Source organism: Erythrolamprus reginae, chromosome 1 (assembly GCF_031021105.1).
Source record: "Erythrolamprus reginae isolate rEryReg1 chromosome 1, rEryReg1.hap1, whole genome shotgun sequence".
NCBI classification, from domain to species: Eukaryota; Metazoa; Chordata; class Lepidosauria; order Squamata; family Dipsadidae; genus Erythrolamprus; species Erythrolamprus reginae.
In genome coordinates, this window is record NC_091950.1 from 180,867,186 (window position 1) to 180,885,500 (window position 18,315).

Here is an 18,315-nt window from a genome sequence, read left to right on the forward strand (position 1 = left end):
GTACAGATAACCATGTTATTGTGGTAAATACTTAGGAGAAGTTTGGGAGTTGGGATGGAGGAAAAACATCCAGGATTCAAATTGGCATATTAAATGTCTTCATTTAGTCCTCTGGGGATTAAGCTATTTTAGTGGCTATCAATTTTCTTCCCTTTCTTAATACTGTAAATGTCTTTTATTATAACACTTCATTTATTGTAACTGACAATGGGATGTCTTTTCTCTCTCCCATTAAATACTTGTCTGCAGAATTTCCTCTGGTTTTCTTATATGTCCTGATTTATAGTACACTTCTATCATAGTCTCATCCATATAAATTCTTGGGATATTGTCATTGGTTCATCTGTAGTGTAAAGGCAAACATGACATGCATGTTGAACTTATAAGAAGAATACAAGAAAATTCATGTGAAAACAAAAAATTAATATTTTCCTGTTATATCATGGGCTACTCTCTTACCTCTTCTATATGCAGTTTTCTATTCCCATCAATTATTGTGTATCACTCTGCTTATCAATTCACTTTATTTATGCTGCCTATAATTTTAAACATTAGTTTCATTGTTTTTCTGTGAATTTCCTCAGACCTATATTTTTTTTTTCTGCAATAGCGGTGAATATATGTAAGTTGTGTAGGATGAGGGTAAAGGTTCATTCTCTGAGCTTGTGGGTTGGAGTCTGAACGCTTTGTTACCAGGCTAGGTAACATCTTCAGCAGATTTAGGGATATCAGTGTTCTTCTATTTATAAAGACTTTTATTTATAAGGATTGTGTATGTGTGTGCGTGCATACAGACATACATACACGCACACACACACACACACACACACACATATATATACACAGGGGTGAGGTGCTGCCTGGACAAGGGGGGGGGGGAATGCAGTGGGGTAGCAAAAATGGAGCTCCACCCCAGAGCACCCAATTTGCAGGGCTTCCTGTATAAGTCATGCCCACAGTGTGGTAATAATAATTTTGGTAGCTCTTCACTGTATATGCACCACATATACACACACACATACATATAGGAAGTTCTCAAGCAATGACCACAATTGGGACCAGAATTTATGTTGCTGAGCAAGATACTTGTTAAGTGAGTCTTGCCCAATTTTATAAACTTTTTTGTCACAATTGTTAAGTGAATCATGTCCTTACGTAGATCCAGCTTCTCCCATTAACTTTGCTTATTGGATACTGTCTGAGAAGCTCATAAAGGACAATCACATGACTGTATGCAAAACATACAGTCTTCGGAGAAGGGCGGCATACAAATCTAAATAACAACAACAACAATAACAACAACAATAACAACAACAATAATAATAATAATAAACAACTTCAGGGTGCTGCAACTATCAAAAATACATGCCGGTTTCAGAGGCGGGTTGCTTAGCTCCTCCTACCAGTGTGCATCGCAATATTTTGCTTGCACTGGCTATGCTCATGCACGCACGCACATCTTGTGCAATTTGGCTTCTGCGCATGCACAGAGAGCCAAAAATTGATTGAAAATTTTGGGGAAAAACATGGTGACACGCGCAATCAAGCAGACAGCACTGGAGTCATCGTGCCAAAATTGCATCATTGTCAGGCCGACCAGACTACACCAGCAGGAACCCACCTCTGGCTGGTTTCTAATGCCCAAATTTTGATCATGTGACCATGGAGATATTGTAGTGGTCATAAATGCAAGGATCAGTTGTAGATGCCTTTTTAGTGCTATGGTTACTTCCAGTGATTGCTAAATAAATGGTTATAAATTGAGGATTACCTGTATATCCTACTTTCTTGATGAATGCATTATTTTATACAGTATTCTTGTTTTGTTTATCTACTCTAAAATTTTCATAGGCTTTCCCCCCTAGAATCTCTATTGTTCCTGTAATTAGTACACATCAATTCCATCTTAGAACTTTGTTCCCTGTTTTTCCAATTTTTATTCTATCCTATCCTCTTGCATATGAGGAACTCTTTCAGATAAGATTTCCCAATCATTGCAACTTTAAGATGTGCTCCCTCCAATTCCTAAAATTCTTACCAATGCCCATGTGCACTGGGGAATTCTGGGAACTGAAGTCAGTAGTAGGTTCTAAAACCCATTGTTACTGGTTTGCATGTGCAGTTGTGTGTGATGCTTCTATGCATGCACAGAAGCATCCCGGGCAGATGGATGAAGCCTACTGCAACCACTGCTATTGGTTCGCCAAATTGGGAGCAACCCACCGCACATTGAATCCACATAACATAAAATTGCCAGGGCTGGAATATACTATTTTAAATAATATCTTTGTCCATTGTCTAGATGCTGGGGGGGGGGGGGGGGCTTGTTGTATATTTAACAAGTGCTTTCACTTAAAATAAGTACAATGATCACATGGGTGGGAAGATCCCATGATAATTCAGTTTATTATTATTACTTGCTACTAAATCATTTCTAACAAATACTTTTTCGGGGGGGTTTGTTCTTCTATGTGCAAAACAGAGGACTTTACCACATTGAGGTATACCTTTGAACAGTTCCAAAAGCATAAACTACAATGCATTCATTGTACAATTGTGTTATACCCAAGTCTCCCTTTTTGTACTCAAGTTGCAAGTTCTTCACAGGAACATCTCTTTGCTTTTTCAAAATTGGCATCCCCCAATGAATTCAAATAGCCTCCACTTAATAATTCTTGCTTTAGCACTCCTGAACTCAATAAGAATACTGCCTCTTAAGAGCACTTGGACGGGTCTCTTAGAAACTGTACTAATAGTAAATTATTCCTGAGCCACTTCATAGACCATGGCACAAGTTGAGTTGCCAATAATGGTTCTTTTCAAAAGATAAATAATTCCCAAAGAATACTATTTCTGCTAAAGATGGCAAAACATACAGATTCTGCCTCCTCTCAGTAATTCATGGTATGAAGCACCACTTCCTTAGAATACTAGGATATAAGAAGTATGCACCATATGATTAGAATGAAAGGTTGGATTTTATGAATGAAATGTACAGAGTTCTGTGAAAGAAAAGAATGGTGGAAAACCTCAACTGTAGAGCTAAAAGCTCCCGCAGAGAGTTGTTTTCTGGGATAATAGAATACGAAAATGGGGGAAGGAGCGAGAGGTAAACATTTTAATGATTCCTGTGACAAAAGCAAACAATGGTACAAGCAAAATCTCACACTAGATTTTGAAAGGCAACTGTGTTCTGCTAATGCAGTGTCTTATAAGATATTTTTCTCCAAAATCTCTGTTTTGATTTTTCTTTTATTCAATTTTCTGGACTTATTCTAATAGATATATTATTTTTTAAATGAGAAATAACCTAAAGAGCCAGTTTAGTTGGGTGCTTAAGGCATTAGGTGGAGAACCAAAAGACCATGAATTCATTATACCTAAGGTGCAAAGGACTTTGGACTAGTCTCTCTCTCTCTCTCAACCCTATGAAACAACAAATGGCCAGCCATGAAATCTTGCCAAGAAAACTACAGGATTTAGGATCTTGTTTCTAAAATCTTCATGGTGGAGAATATCTACAATGCCACTCTCACCTTCTACTTTTACTATTTTAATGGGATCTGGTGCCAACGTTTCATGAACAAGTTGGTCCTCTTCTCGCATTAAATTGTCTTGATCATTTTAGATTTCAGTTGAAAGTGATCATTAACCATACAACTTCTGTGAAAAGACATGGCCGGGCCTATAATCCTAATAGCATAAACAATGTGGCAAACACAAGCAGTATATAGCTTCTGGAATGTCCCCCACCCCCAAATGCCTGTGTTAGCAATGCCCATGGTGGTATCTGAGTTATTTTCCCTCTTCTGAATAATGTATAAAATTGTGTAAGTGCTCCTCTTTCTCCTTATATATTGTGTACATTCTACTCTGTGTACATTCTACTCTGGGTTATGTGATCAGAAGTGGATGGAGGAGTGTCTTAGGATGGAATAGTCAGCAATATTCCCAGCCATAATCTAGCAGCCTTTTCCATAGAGATGCCTTTAGGGAGTTTTTCTGGAATTCTCCCCAGAATTCTCCCAAGCATCAAAACCCAACCAGTTTTGAACCTGAACCTTTTTTTTTCCAGGCTGGCTTCTCCTCCCACACAAAATATGGTCCAATTCTTTTTAGTTTTTGAAGAGTTATCCTGTGGCAACCAGATGGATTCCTGAGAAATTTACATTGTAGCCCGCCAACAACAACATTGCATTGGGTTGGAAAGAATAAAAAGAAAGGTGATCTAATTGACATATGAGAATCTATTCAGCTGGAAATGTAATATTTAAAATAGTGTAATTAGTTTTTTCTAAAGGATCTAAACATTTATGCAAGTTTATACTGAAATATTTTGGTATATCTCCTGGTAGATACAATTCTTTGGGATAAATCAAACCAATAGTCTCTATTTTTTAAAAAAGCAAACAAACATTGGCCCAGATTTATTGAGATCGATACAACTCTAACCATCAGTACCTTCTACTTTCATTCTGTGACAGCTGAATTAGTGAAAACATAGTAAGAAACAAATGGATAGGTGAGAGAGAGGTGGGAGAGAGAGAGAGAAAGAGATGTGGAACATAGACAATGTGATGTTCTTTTCAATAATGTCCATACTTTGTACTTGCTGTCATCTTATAAATTGCCAAAAAGGTGCAAGATGCCCAGTAGGATTGCCAAACATACTTGCTGACATCTGATTTACTCACTCACTCCCCCCCTCTCTCTTTCTCACTCATATCTCTTTTGTAGCATTCAAAATAGTCTGTGACCAAGGCTGAACAGTGTGATTTGCTGCCATGTTGATTCATTGCATTTCAATAAGTTGCTTCAGTTTCAACATGTTGTACAAAAACAATCAAAAATCCCCCAGAACATTTTGCAAGGGAGGGAGGAGGGAGGAAGTTTTGGAACAAAGGAATGGCAGAATTAGGAGCAATAATGTGTAACCTGTAGGCTGCCATTTCTTACCTATTTCTCCTCATGTCAGCCTTGGAGATTTCTGAGGAAAGAGAAGAATAGGAAAGCAAACAAATGAACTCAAAGAAACTTAGGAGGAAAAAGGACTTCTCTGAGCTGCAGACATTTTCTTTATGAATGCTTATTTCTGCTTCCCTTGTAACTTAACCCAAACTGCAAAATCACTTTTTGTGTTTTTTGTTCTGGTTTTCTGGAGCAGGGCACTGATTGTTTTTAAAGTGACAGAATCTTTTCTTTGAGAAAGAAAATTTATTATTAAAATGGGAAGCTTGGTGATTTGGGGCTTCTTTTGGCGGGCAGTGGGAAAGGAGGGTTGGTAATCATCAAGAAAGGATTACATAATTGATGAAAGGCTTTTTTGAAGAGCTCTTTATGTTACTTTGCAGAGAGATTTAAGCTTGGATTGAAGGAACCCTTGGCCGCAGAGCACTTTTGTGATATGCACATCCCTGGAATGTAACTCATTTAGATTTTGATGTGAATTGTAAGAGGGCATCTGTTTCTTGGCAGCAGCCCTTTGTAGCATTTGGAAAATCAATGACAAAAGTGATGCAAAATTACAACTCTGGGATCCCACAGCCTTGCCAATATCCTTTGAAGATAATCCACTTTACAAATGCTTAATCAACTCTATTCTTCCAGGAAGAAGGTGTTATTGTTGTTGTCTACATTATAAAAGCTGAGATAATGGCTATGCACATATAGGTGGGGCCTAAACTCATCTACCTTTACCATCCTTACTTGAAAGCTTAGAACAAAATGTGGCTATTTGGCATTTGGCCCATTGCTACGGGGCGTTTCTTTTGTTAATTCAGATATAATTTAATTTATTGAACTTTTAATGAAACAATGTGAATTATTTACTGTTCTCCTTTGTTTTCAAGACTACCTCATCAGTTATGACACAATTCTGTTTTGCAAATGGGGGTGGGTGGGGTTTGAAATTAAGAGGAAGTGTTTATCCCACTTACTGGATGATGCATGGTGAAAAAAACCTGGGGGATGGTCATATGACTGACAAAGTTCCCAAAGGTGTGCAGCAGTGAGTAATCACACATTTGGATATCCATATCAATCATTGGAGACAAAATCAGTGTTAAACCAAAACACGTAGAACTATCAGGAAAACTTAATGAACTCAATCTGTATAGTCTAGAGGACAGAAGGAAAAGGGGTCAAAACATTTAAATATGTCAAAGGGTTAAATAAGATTCAGGAGGGAAGTGTTTTTAATAGGGAAGTGAACACAAGAACAAGGGGACACAATCTGAAGTTAGTTGGGGGAAAGATCAAAAGCAACATGAGAAAATATTATTTTACTGAAAGAGTAGTAGATCCTTGGAACAAGCTTCCAGCAGACCTGGTTGGTAAATCCACAGTAACTGAATTTAAACATGCCTGGGATAAACATATATCCATCCTAAGATAAAATACAAAAAATAGTATAAGGGCAGACTAGATGGACCACGAGGTCTTTTTCTGCCATCAGTCTTCTATGTTTCTATGTTTCTATGAACGAGAAATGTGGAGTGTGGATTTTTAATTACTGTCTGGTCGAACCCATTTTGTGGAAAATGGTCAAATGGTTGCTGATATCCATGATATCCAAAATTAAAATGTGTCTTAAACTGAAAAAAGGGCTGTATTTCATTGAACCATACTGGTTCAATTGTGTCATTTCTTTCCTACCCTGTACCACAAAATAACTGCCTATTTCTCCCTCTCCTTCCCCAACAATCATTTCTGCAAATGTTATCTCTTCGGTGTTGAAGTAAATATTAATAATTTTGCTAATCTTACTCCATACCCTCATCTAGTGGAGATTAAGGCAAGAAAACTAAGGAGAACTAAGGGACAGGCTTAGTTTCTACTGCATTGAAGATTACTGTATTTCCTCTGATCTCAGTAGCAAATTCATTTGTCAAGTGAGTTTATCCAATTTTATGACTTTTCTTGCCATAATTGTTGTTAAGTGAATCATTGCAGTTTATAAATTAGTAAACTGGTTGTAAGGTGAATCTGGCTTCCCCATTGACTTTGCTTGCCAACAGGTTGCAAAAGGTGACCTTGGGACACAGCTACGGTTGTAAGTAGGAACCAGTTGACAAACATCTGAATTTTGATCCCATCATCATGGAGATGCTGCAAAGGTCATAACTGTGAAAAATGGTCAAAAGTCACATTTTTTCAGTGCTGTTGTAACTTTGAACAGTCACTAAGTGAACTGTTGTAAGGACTACCTGTATTTGGAAAGTAAGGTTGGGAAAGAATCTCCACTCGGTCAAGGACCTCGGAATACTAATAACTAAAGATCTAAGTGCCAAAGCCCACTGCAACAACATCGCTAAGAAGGCCTCAAGAATTGTTAATCTAATGCTACGTAGTTTCTGCTCTAGAAATCTCACACTACTTACCAGAGTTTACAAAACTTTCGCCAGACCCATCCTCGAATACAGCTCATTTGTTTGGAACCCATACCGCATCTCAGAGATTAACACCCCTGAAAATGTTCAAAGATACTTCACAAGTAGAGCCCTTCATTCCTCCACTCGAAACAGAATACCCTACAAAACTAAACTTACAATCCTGGGTCTTGAAAGCTTAGAACTACAACGCCTTAAACATGATCTAAGTATTGCCCACAATATCATATGCTGCAATGTCCTGCCTGTCAAAGACTACTTCAGCTTCAGCCACAACAACACAAGAGCACACAACAGATTCAAGCTTAATATTAACTGCTCCAAACTTGACTGTAAAAAATATGACTTTAGTAATCGGGTTGTCGAAGCGTGGAACTCATTACCGGACTCTGTAGTGTCATCCCCTAACCCCCAACATTTTACCCTTAGACTATCCATGGCTGACCTCTCCAGATTCCTAAGAGGTCAGTAATGGGCGTACATAAGCGCACTAGAATGCCTTCCGTTCCCTGTCCTATAGTCTCTCCTATATCTCGTATCTCTTCTCTACTATATCTCTATAACCTTCATTGTGTATTATTGTGCATTGGACAAAAAAAAATAGATAGATAGGTAGATAGATAGATAGATAGATAGATGGATGGATGGATGGATGGATGGATGGATAGATAGATAGATAGATAGATAGATAGATAGATAGATAGATAGATAGATAGATAGATAGATAGATAGATAGATTCGATTTACACAGTGCAAACTAACTTATTGTGTTCTTGGTAATTGTTTTTAATTGAAAATATTTTCATGTCATGTGAATATTCGTGAGTAATTCAGATTCATATTGTGTTAAATTTGGGGAGAGTCACCTTTGGGCACATTACTTTTTTTGCCTAGAACCATCTGAGTCATAATTTGTGCCGTATGAAAACACTCCCACCCAAATGCTTGCTGCTACAAATGGAGATGGAGAGCTGTAATAGGAAAGAAGCATTTTTCAGCAAAATGTATATTTTCTTTTATGTACATTGAGGGCATTTGCACCAAAGACAAATTCCTTGGGTTTCCCAATCACCCTTGACCAATAAAAAATTCTGTTCTGTTCGGGCCATTTTTAAAGATAACATGACTTCTCTGGGCAGAAAGGATGTTGCATGCTCTCACTTTACCTTGCCAGGAGCAGATTGTATAAGAAACACTGGTAGCATTAATATCCCACATCAGTTGCAGCATATATACCAGTGTTTCCCAACCTTGGCAACTTGAAGATATCTGGACTTCAACTCCCAGAATTCCCCAGCCAGCATTCGCTGGCTGTGGAATTCTAGGAGTTGAAGTCCAAATATCTTCAAGTTGCCAAGGTTGGGAAACACTGATATATACAATCAAATCCCCAAAAGAAACAGGGGGGGAAAGGCATTGACCAGAATGCCATTGTCCTCACCTTGTTTTCTCCTGTATATATTCTGCATTTCCCCCACCTAGCCAGCTAACCATGGGATGTTTATACATCACTGATTCTTTTGGCTTACTTCCACTCATACCTCCTCCAATTTGGCTAGGGGAAATACTTTCCTTGGCTACTGCTTCTGCCATCTAGCATTTGAACATTGCACTTGATCGTCTCCTCAAACAGAAAAATCATTTAGGTTCCAAAGTTCACTTTAAAACACATTATTAATGCCCTGCTGGCAAGGAGCACAGCTGAATGCAAATTAATTGCCATATTTGCTTCTGATCCATGCCAGCAAAGAACATCCAATTTAGCCATATCGTGAAAAGTGAATTAATTTACTCCTGTCCTAATATTGCTCAAGATTCACTGACTGTGACTGTCAGGCAGCATCTGTTCATTTCATTGGGAGCTCGGTTGGGCTTCTGGATAGTTAATGATGAACGCAGGTTTAAGAACAACTACCTATGTTCTTAAACCAGTGTTTTTCAACCAGTGTGCCGCGGCACACTAGTGTGCCGTGAGACATGGCCAAGTGTGCCGCGAAGCTCAGAGAGAGAAAGAAAACAAGAGAGAGAGAAAGAAAGAGAGAAAGAAAGAAAGTGAGAGAGAGAAAGCAAGAGAGAGAGAAAGAAAGCAAGAGAGAGAAAGAAAGCAAGAAAGAGAAAAAGAAAGAGAGAGAAAGAGAGAGAGAAAGAAAGAAAGAGAGGGAGAGAAGGTGGGAGAGAAAGATAGAGGGAGGGAGGGAGGGAGGGAGAAAGAGCAAAAAAGAGGAAGGAAGGAAGAGAGAAAGAGGTATGGAGAGAGAGAAAAAAGAAAGGGAGGGAGAGAGAAATAGAGCGAAAGGAAGGGAGAGAAAGAATTCTTTTGTCCAAACTTCCCCCCCCCCCCGCTCAATGTGCCCCGTGGTTTTGTAAATGTAAAAAATGTGCCGCGGCTCAAAAAAGGTTGAAAATCACTGTCTTAAACAACTACAATGTCCTTACCATGTGTCTCCCCCCCCCCCCCCCAAATACAGCACTATTGTTTCCGGGAGCCTAAACCTCAACCAGATAAAAGTAGTAAATCCTTAACATAATAATATGTTATTGTTGATTTATGAATCCTCCGAATTGCCTGGACAAAAGGACTTTATATTTTAGCAACAATTATTTTTAGGCGTGTTCACAAAACAGGAAATATATTTTGCTTCAAGTTCAGAATAAAACAGGCTTTGGAACATTTCAAATTGACTCTGTTCTGAGAAGAAAACCTAAAACGGCTCACATGTTTCAGCCATAGATAAGCCTAAAATCACAAAATTAAGCATTAAGCTGACTGTTTTATGATGCCCAAATAATTGGGGGGGAAAACAGTAAATAGAATAGTTATTCAAAAGAGCTAGAAGTTCCAAATAAGTTTCTTCCTGGAAGAACTCTGTCTCCTTGTGCTATTTTTTTACTTGCAGAAATGATTTTTTTTTAAAGGTGGAGAACTTTTAAAAATTGAAACTTTTTACCTATCACTTTGGAATCCTTCTGTTACTTCTACCAATTGTACTAACAAAGTACAAGTATTAACAAGCATTAACAACAAGACTCCTATATAACAATTTAGTTCAGGTAAGAGTTTAAGAGATTAAACTAAACATGATTAAACTACCACACATCATAATCTAGAGGACCACCAATTTTAGTGTGAGCTTTTTAGAGTTCTGGGACAGGAAAAGTAGTTATTTCTCCCCCACAAGGACCATTGTGCATTGAAAATAGCATTGCTAAGTTGCATGGAAACTGAGTTCATAATAAGGCACTAAGAGAAGATATATGGAATGCCAAAAGTCAGCACAGCAGAATCATCTTACTATCATAAGCCAAGAACTCTGATGAAAGAGCCAACCTCTGAGTAACTGTGTGGCTAACTTAATGAATTGTTATTTTAATTACAATAAATATCTCTCAGATATGTAGCCTGGCTGCATCAGCATATTTAACAAAGGCAAAAGGACACCCTACTTGTGACACTATACCTAGAAAAGCACAACATGGTATCTAATATTAATTCAATAATCTTAGAATCCTGATGTGCTGTGTAGGAGTTCCAGGACCTGATGTATATTGCTCTTGGTACTCAGCAGACTCCTTGCTCTTCCTCCTTTTTAATATTTTTTTAAACCTGACAAACCAAATCAAGTATTAGTCTTATTTCCCAGATAAAGATAAGACAACTAGACACAAGAACAGGTTTTTTCCTGAATGCCATCACTCTGCTAAACAAATAAGTCCCTCACCACTGTCAAACTATTCACTAAGCCTGCATTATTATTACTATTAGTTTTTCTCATCCATCTCCTTCCACTTATGACTGTATGACTGTAACTTGTTGCTTGTATACTTATGATTTATATTAATATTGATTGTTTCCTGATTGCTTATTTGAACCCTATGACAATCATTAAGTGTTGTACCTCATGATTCTTGACAAATGTATATTTTCGTTTACGTAGACTGAGAGCATATGCACCAAAGACAAATTCCTTGTGTGTCCAATCACACTAGGCCAATAAAGAATTCTATCTATCTCAGAATAGCTTTAGACTCCAAAACAGCCCTGTAAGCTTTCTTGAAAAACTTAAAATAAGGGGTGCTTGTTGTGTTGAGCTCCCTTGCCAAGATAAGGGACAAGAGCAGATAATATAGAGCCATTTGGTACTTTGTCAATAGTGATGATGCTGTTGGTTAAAATGATTATCATCTGATGGGATCCAGGAAACAGATTTTTTTGGTTGACTGCATGATCTCTGGATCAAACATCATCCTTGTAATGTATTCAGCTCCCATCCTGATCTTACTCCGAAGAACTTGTAAAACTTGGCTCTTCACCCAGGCCTTGGGCTAAAGAAGACACAGGCTTTATGTGTGGATATTTTCACATCTTGTGTGTGTGTGTTTTTTTGCTGGATGTCTGTTGTTCTTTCATTTGTTATTTTTAAATTGTTTTAATTAAGTCTGCCATCCAGAGTCACAGGAAAGTCAGGCAGCCTTATACAGTACATCTCAGACATAATTTCAGGGATGGGTTTATTGCATTACCTGAGACAAACCCATAGGTGAAATTACTATTAACCAACCACAGTTTGTTTGCATGATTTGCTTTAAACCAATGGGCCTTAACTGTAGTTTACATGTCATGATAGTTAGCTTTAGAGTTAAGTTATATTATTCTCCAGGAAAGCAAAGTATGGTGAAGGAATCTTCACTCCTCCTGTTTGCTTTTCACTCTGAAGGTATGCAGACAAAAGTTTGCATAGCACAGGGTTTTTTTTGTTAGTACTGTAATTATTATTTTTTTTAAAGGTAAATTCCAGATGACTAGGTAGTACAAAGGCTCTTTTGATAATGGGTAAAAAGGAAGGGCCTGCGTCTGACTAGAATTTGTTTACTGATTATTTAATTATTCCATTTATTTAACCTTGAATCTGCCTAGGTTTTCCAGCAGATTTACAATAGTAAATCAACAATTAAAACTCCCACAGTAAATTAGAATAATCAGAGTTATGACAATTATATAATTGTTTTGTGGCTTCTTTATTTATTAAGACTATAGTCAAGGACTGAAAGAACATTTGCAGATCAAATAATGTAAAAAACAAAACAAAACCCAATGTTCTATTTTACAAATCACATTCTCTTATTCTCTACTATTATTTTAGTATTTTTATTTTTATTTTTTACTTTTATTTTACTTAACACATTCTCTACTCAACTACCATTACTTTTAGTATTATGTGATTATACAAAATAGATTATTTATTTTGGAACTTTTCAGGTAGCAAAACTGAAAAGTTTTGATCACATACATACAAAGGTGAGTCAAAAAGTAATGCCATTTTCTTTATTTCAGGTGAAGTTTTTGATTAAAAAATACCTGAATTTTTCCCCAGTTCTAAATGGTTATATCATTTATGTTCTGAAATATTTTGTTTCTTACTTTTCAGGTTTATAGACTCGCAAGGAAAATTCAAAATGGCTGCCCCCTTAGAGTTGCGTCAAAAACAAAGAGCAGTGATTGAATTCCTTGTTGCTGATCGGGAAACGCCTGTGAATATTCACAGACAATTACAAAATGTGTTTGGGGACACGGCTTTAGATTATAGCAATGTATGGAGGTGGACCTGTCGTCTGAATGATGAAAAGGTGGGAACTATGAGCGTAGCCGATAAACCCTGTTCTGGCCATCATCCTCTTCTTTTTACAAAACAGAGATGCTCTCCTTCGAAGGTGGAACATTGCTATTGAGAGGAATGGTGTCTAAGTTGAGACAAAGGGATGTGATCCACAGAGGACCAGCTTCATTTTGATGTATGCTACATTGTCCTGTGTTGGTAATTATACCTGTCCTAAATAAAATGGCATTACTATTTGACTCACCCTCGTACACACACAGGGCCACCATCAGGAATTTTGGGGCCCCATACAGCCTAAGTGTCTGCCCCCCCCCCGCCATTTTAAAACTATTTTAAGTCGCCAAGCCACTCCATCCCCCGGGGATCATTTCCTGCTTCACGCCAAGCGAGGCGGTCCCATAGGCCAGTGTTTCCCAACCTTGGCAACTTGAAGATATCTGGACTTTAACTCCCAGAATTCCCCAGCCAGTGAAGCGGGAGTGACAAGGGAAAGAAAGATCCTGGCATCGGTCAGGCGGAGCGAGGCCTATTTACGGCTCCTTGGCACTTCTCCCTTCTTGTTGACCAAACCATGTGCTTTCTAGCGAGGGGAGAGGGGAGGGGGATCCCACACCTGGCAGCCCCCTCCTCAGTTAGCCTGCCTTCTCCGTGGTTTTCCACGGCGGCTTTTCGGGCGGAGGGGGCCTGGCTCCGTGGCCGGTCCGAGCCCCCCCGGCCTCCCCCGCCCGGGGCATTTCCTCTCGGCGTCAAGGAGGCGCAGCGGCGGGCGGAGAGAGGGAAGGGGGGGCAGCGGCGTCCCTCCTGGCCTTGGCGGGCCGCCCGATCCTCCCCACCTCCTGCAAACGCGGCGGGCGGTGGGGGGAGAGCGAGGAGCCGGCTCCGGTGGGCGCGGGGCTTGGCTGGCTGGCTGGCGGGCGGGGGGAGCGCCGCTGGTGGTGCGGAGGGAGACCCTCCTCCGGGAGGGAGGGGGCCAGGCAGCAGCTAGCCAGCCAGCCGGCGGGATGGCGCTTCCGAGTTCGCAGCCAAACTTTGCACAGGCGGCGGCCGGCCGAAAGGAACACTAGAGCGGGCGCGCCTCCAGCCGCAGCAGCTGGGCTCAGCAGGAGAAGCACCGCCCCCCCCCATTATTCAATTTCCCGGGGCCCGGTACACCCCTCCCAGTAATACCCGTCTATCGGCGGCCCTGTACACACACACACATACACACACACACACACACACCTACATAGATACCTGCATATAGGCCTTCCCCAGACATAAATTCACAAAAGTAAATACTGTGAATACTTCAAAATAAGCCCCAATTCCAATTCTTCTGATTAAACATGGGGTATATAGGATTAGGCTGAATGGTTTCAATTGAGTAAAATGCCTGATTTGATTATGTGGCATCAGGTCTGAGCAACTACATGGAATGAGACTCCCTAGAGTGATCTGTCTTCAATTTGACCTTTTATATGCCTCTGAGGAGCATTCATTACTGTCATAACAGAAGTAAGCTGCCTAATAAGCGTATAACCAAGAGTTATCCACTGGAATTGTGGAAGAGGGGATCAATTAATGTCAGGACATTAACTCTGTCAACACAGTGTGATAAGGCTGCCTGCTGGCTCCCATCTGGCTTCTTCCCAAGGGAGTTAGCAACAAGCCCAAATTTTAACAAAATCAAGAGATCATGATGCCAAGTCTGTTTCTGTTGTATACAAGTATGTCCCAGACTAATACACAAGTTTGTGTCCCATACTTGTGTACACGTATACTTGCATACAAGTATGTCCCGTACTTGTGTATGATGTCATAACACAATAAAAGGGCAGAGTTTGCATTGCAACAGATATTGTCATTTTCTGACAATGACTATGCAAACTCTGGACATGCACACTTTTCAAGATCAGCAACAAGGAATTCAATCACTGCTCTTTGTTGTTGACGCAACTCTAAGGGGGCAGCCATTTTGAATTTTCCTTGCGAGTCTATAAACCTGAAAAGTAAGAAACAAGATATTTTGGAACATAAATGATATAATCATTTAGAACTGGGCAAAAATTCAGGTATTCTTATCAAAAACTTCACCTGAAATAAAGAAAATGGCATTGCTTTTTGACTCACCTTTGTATGTATGTGATCAAAACTTATCAGGATTGCTACCTGAAAAGTTCCAAAATAAATAATCTATTTTGTATAATCACATAATACTAAAAGTAATGGTAGTTGAGTAGAGAATGTGTAAGTAAAAGAAAAGTAGAAACATAGAAACATAGAAGACTGATGGCAGAAAAAGACCTCATGATCCATCTAGTCTGCCCTTATACTATTTTTTGTATTTTATCTTAGGATGGATATACAGTATGTTTATCCCAGGCATGTTTAAATTCAGTTACTGTGGACTTACTAACCACGTCTGCTGGAAGTTTGTTCCAAGTATCTACTACTCTTTAAGTAAAATAATATTTTCTCATGTTGCTTTTGATCTTTCCCCCAACTAACTTCAGATTGTGATCCCTTGTTCTTGTGTTCACTTTCCTATTAAAAACACTTCCCTCCTGAACCTTATTTAACTCTTTGACATATTTAAATGTTTCGATCATGTCCCCCCTTTTCCTTCTGTCCTCCAGACTATACAGATTGAGTTCATTAAGTCTTTCCTGATACGTTTTATGCTTAAGACCTTCCACCATTATTGTAGCCCGTCTTTGGACCCGTTCAAAAAATAAAAGTAAAAATAAATAATAATAAAATAAAAAATAAAAGTAAAAATAGTAAAATAATGGTAGAGGATAAGAGAATATGACTTGGAAAATAGAACATTGGGTTTTGTTTTTTACATTATTTGATCTACAAATGTTCTTTCAGTCCTTGACTGTAATTTTAATAAATAAAGAAGCCACAAAACAATGATATAATTGCCATAACTCTGATTATTCTCATTTAATGTGGGAGTTTTAATTGTTGATTTACTATTGTTAGAAGCAAGCCTAATAACATTGGGATGATTTATTTTGTGACATTTTAGGATTTTTTAAACTTAGGAAATTAACATATCAGATATAACTGAAAAGTGCCATATACTCAGTAAAGGGAAAGAGAATTTCAATTCTCAGAAATCTCCCAGTCAGCATGCCCCCTAAGTTTATACAGGCTAATATATTAATATGAGATGATAATGCTTCAGTACAGCTACACAAATCATCATTCTGGTGGCAGGGGGGGGGGGGATGGACAGCAATCATATTTGCAAAATGGACTTTGTAGTGCGTTTGGGACTGTGTAGAGTGTTGGATTCGAAGGCAAAAAAAAAGTCTCTCCTGCACACACATAGCACTGGTCTGCAAATCCCCAAACAGTTGCAGGATTGTGCTGCAGAACCAGTCCTAAACCTTGGATTATATTAATGCAGGCAATTGTCACTTAGTATTAAATTCAAAGCATATGTAATGTAATCTAATAATAAATAAATACATAAGCCATTTACTTTAGGGAGAAAAAATCCCCCAAACACCAGCTAATATCTTTTTTAGCTGGAAGCGCTAGGGCTACCCATCCAGAATTATCCTTTCTTTAAACTAATTTCCCATTAAACAACAGCAATGACTACTTTAATAATTATTTTAATCATATATCATTTCTTGCTGTGGAAGAAACATTGTAACTCAAGCGTAATTCAGCTTGCATTAAAGGGTCTGTAAGTTTTAAGTAGGCAGAAAGCTAATAATTAACCATACTGGCATTTTGCTAAGCTATCTCTCACTACTCAAAAACAACATGGAATATTAAATAGCCACAGATGGTCAGGAACTGAATCCTATTTTTCATCCAAAAATGATGCTTCCAAAACTCCAAAGCAATGCTGAGTCAGAAGACAAAGTACCACTTCACAGTTCATTATTTCTTACATGAGTCTCTTGCAGAGAATTCCAGCACTGGCTAGCTTTCACCATCTTATCAAAATACATTTAAAGTTCATTTTAGGATACATTCCTAAATTGGTGCTCTTCTGAGCAATCGTCAGCATAACTTTGCAATGCCTGATCCAAGAATGGGCAACTATTTGCTGCTCTATCGTCAAGAAGCTTTTATTGTGTTGGTATTGTTACATGGTGGAACACATTCAATTTGAAATCATGGATACAAAAATGAATATGATCATTGAAAATAAAGTGGAAAAACTGATGGAAAGATGGGATAGGGTTAGAGGTTTTATGGCCAGTAGAATTCGAGATCGAGTTATAAATAACAAATTGGAATCACTCTATACTTTGTAAACATGTTAATGTTCCCGGTTTTAAAACATTATAAATCAGTACACCCTCATTTGGTGGAGGGATTGAATGATTGTTGTTGGGTGGCAGAAGCACATTTCACTGTGCACTGTTTTCGTGTTGTGTGTATTTGTTTTACTATTATTTTATTATAAAAATCAATATTTTTTTTAAAGAAGCATTTATTGTGGAGGGAAAGTTTTTACCATGATACAAAAAGTGGCCAAACACACATTAATTATTTCTTGGGACATCACCTGTTTCTGAGCTCCATATGTTATAAAACAGGAGTCTCCAAACTTGGCAACTTTTAAGATTTTTGGACTTCAAGTCCCAGAATTCCTCATTCTGGGAATTGAAGTCCATAGGTCTTAAAATTGCTAAGATTGGATCTCCTTGGTCTTCAACAATGCTTCTAGTTGGCTTGATATGAGGGATCTGCTCCTGGAACTGATAAGCATTAGGGATCTTTTCATCTTGGGTTTGCAGGATACCTGAGGGCATATTCTCTTATCTTTAAGAAAACCTTGGCTTTGATTCTGTGTGAATGAAAAAGTCCCCTTATCTTTGTTCCCTGGTGTCTTTTCCAGGAATGTAAATCTATTTAAAACAAAAACAGTATTATCTTTCCCTATTATCATCTTCTCTTCATGATTGAGAGAGCATATCAATGTAGCAAATCTGGTCTCCATATAAAGTACAGATTCTAAAGAGATTTGAAGTTTTTTTAAAAGAATACCATGAATGGTTTGAAACAATACTTTAAATCAGGGTAAGAGCTATTTTGGTATAATAGTAAAGGCAAACTAGAAACTGGAAGATGAGGAGTTCTAGTCCTGGGTGATCCAGCTGGGTGACCTTGGGCCAATCACTAACTCTCATCCCTAGGAAGGTGACAATGGCAGACCACTTCTGAAAAACCTTGCCAAAGAAACTTCAGAGACTTGTCTAGACAGTTGCCAGGAGTCAAGAGTGGCCCAAAAGTACAAAAAAGAAAAAAAAAAGAAAAAAAAAGATAAGGGTTTATTTAAGAACAGGAGGCATTGTCCAGTA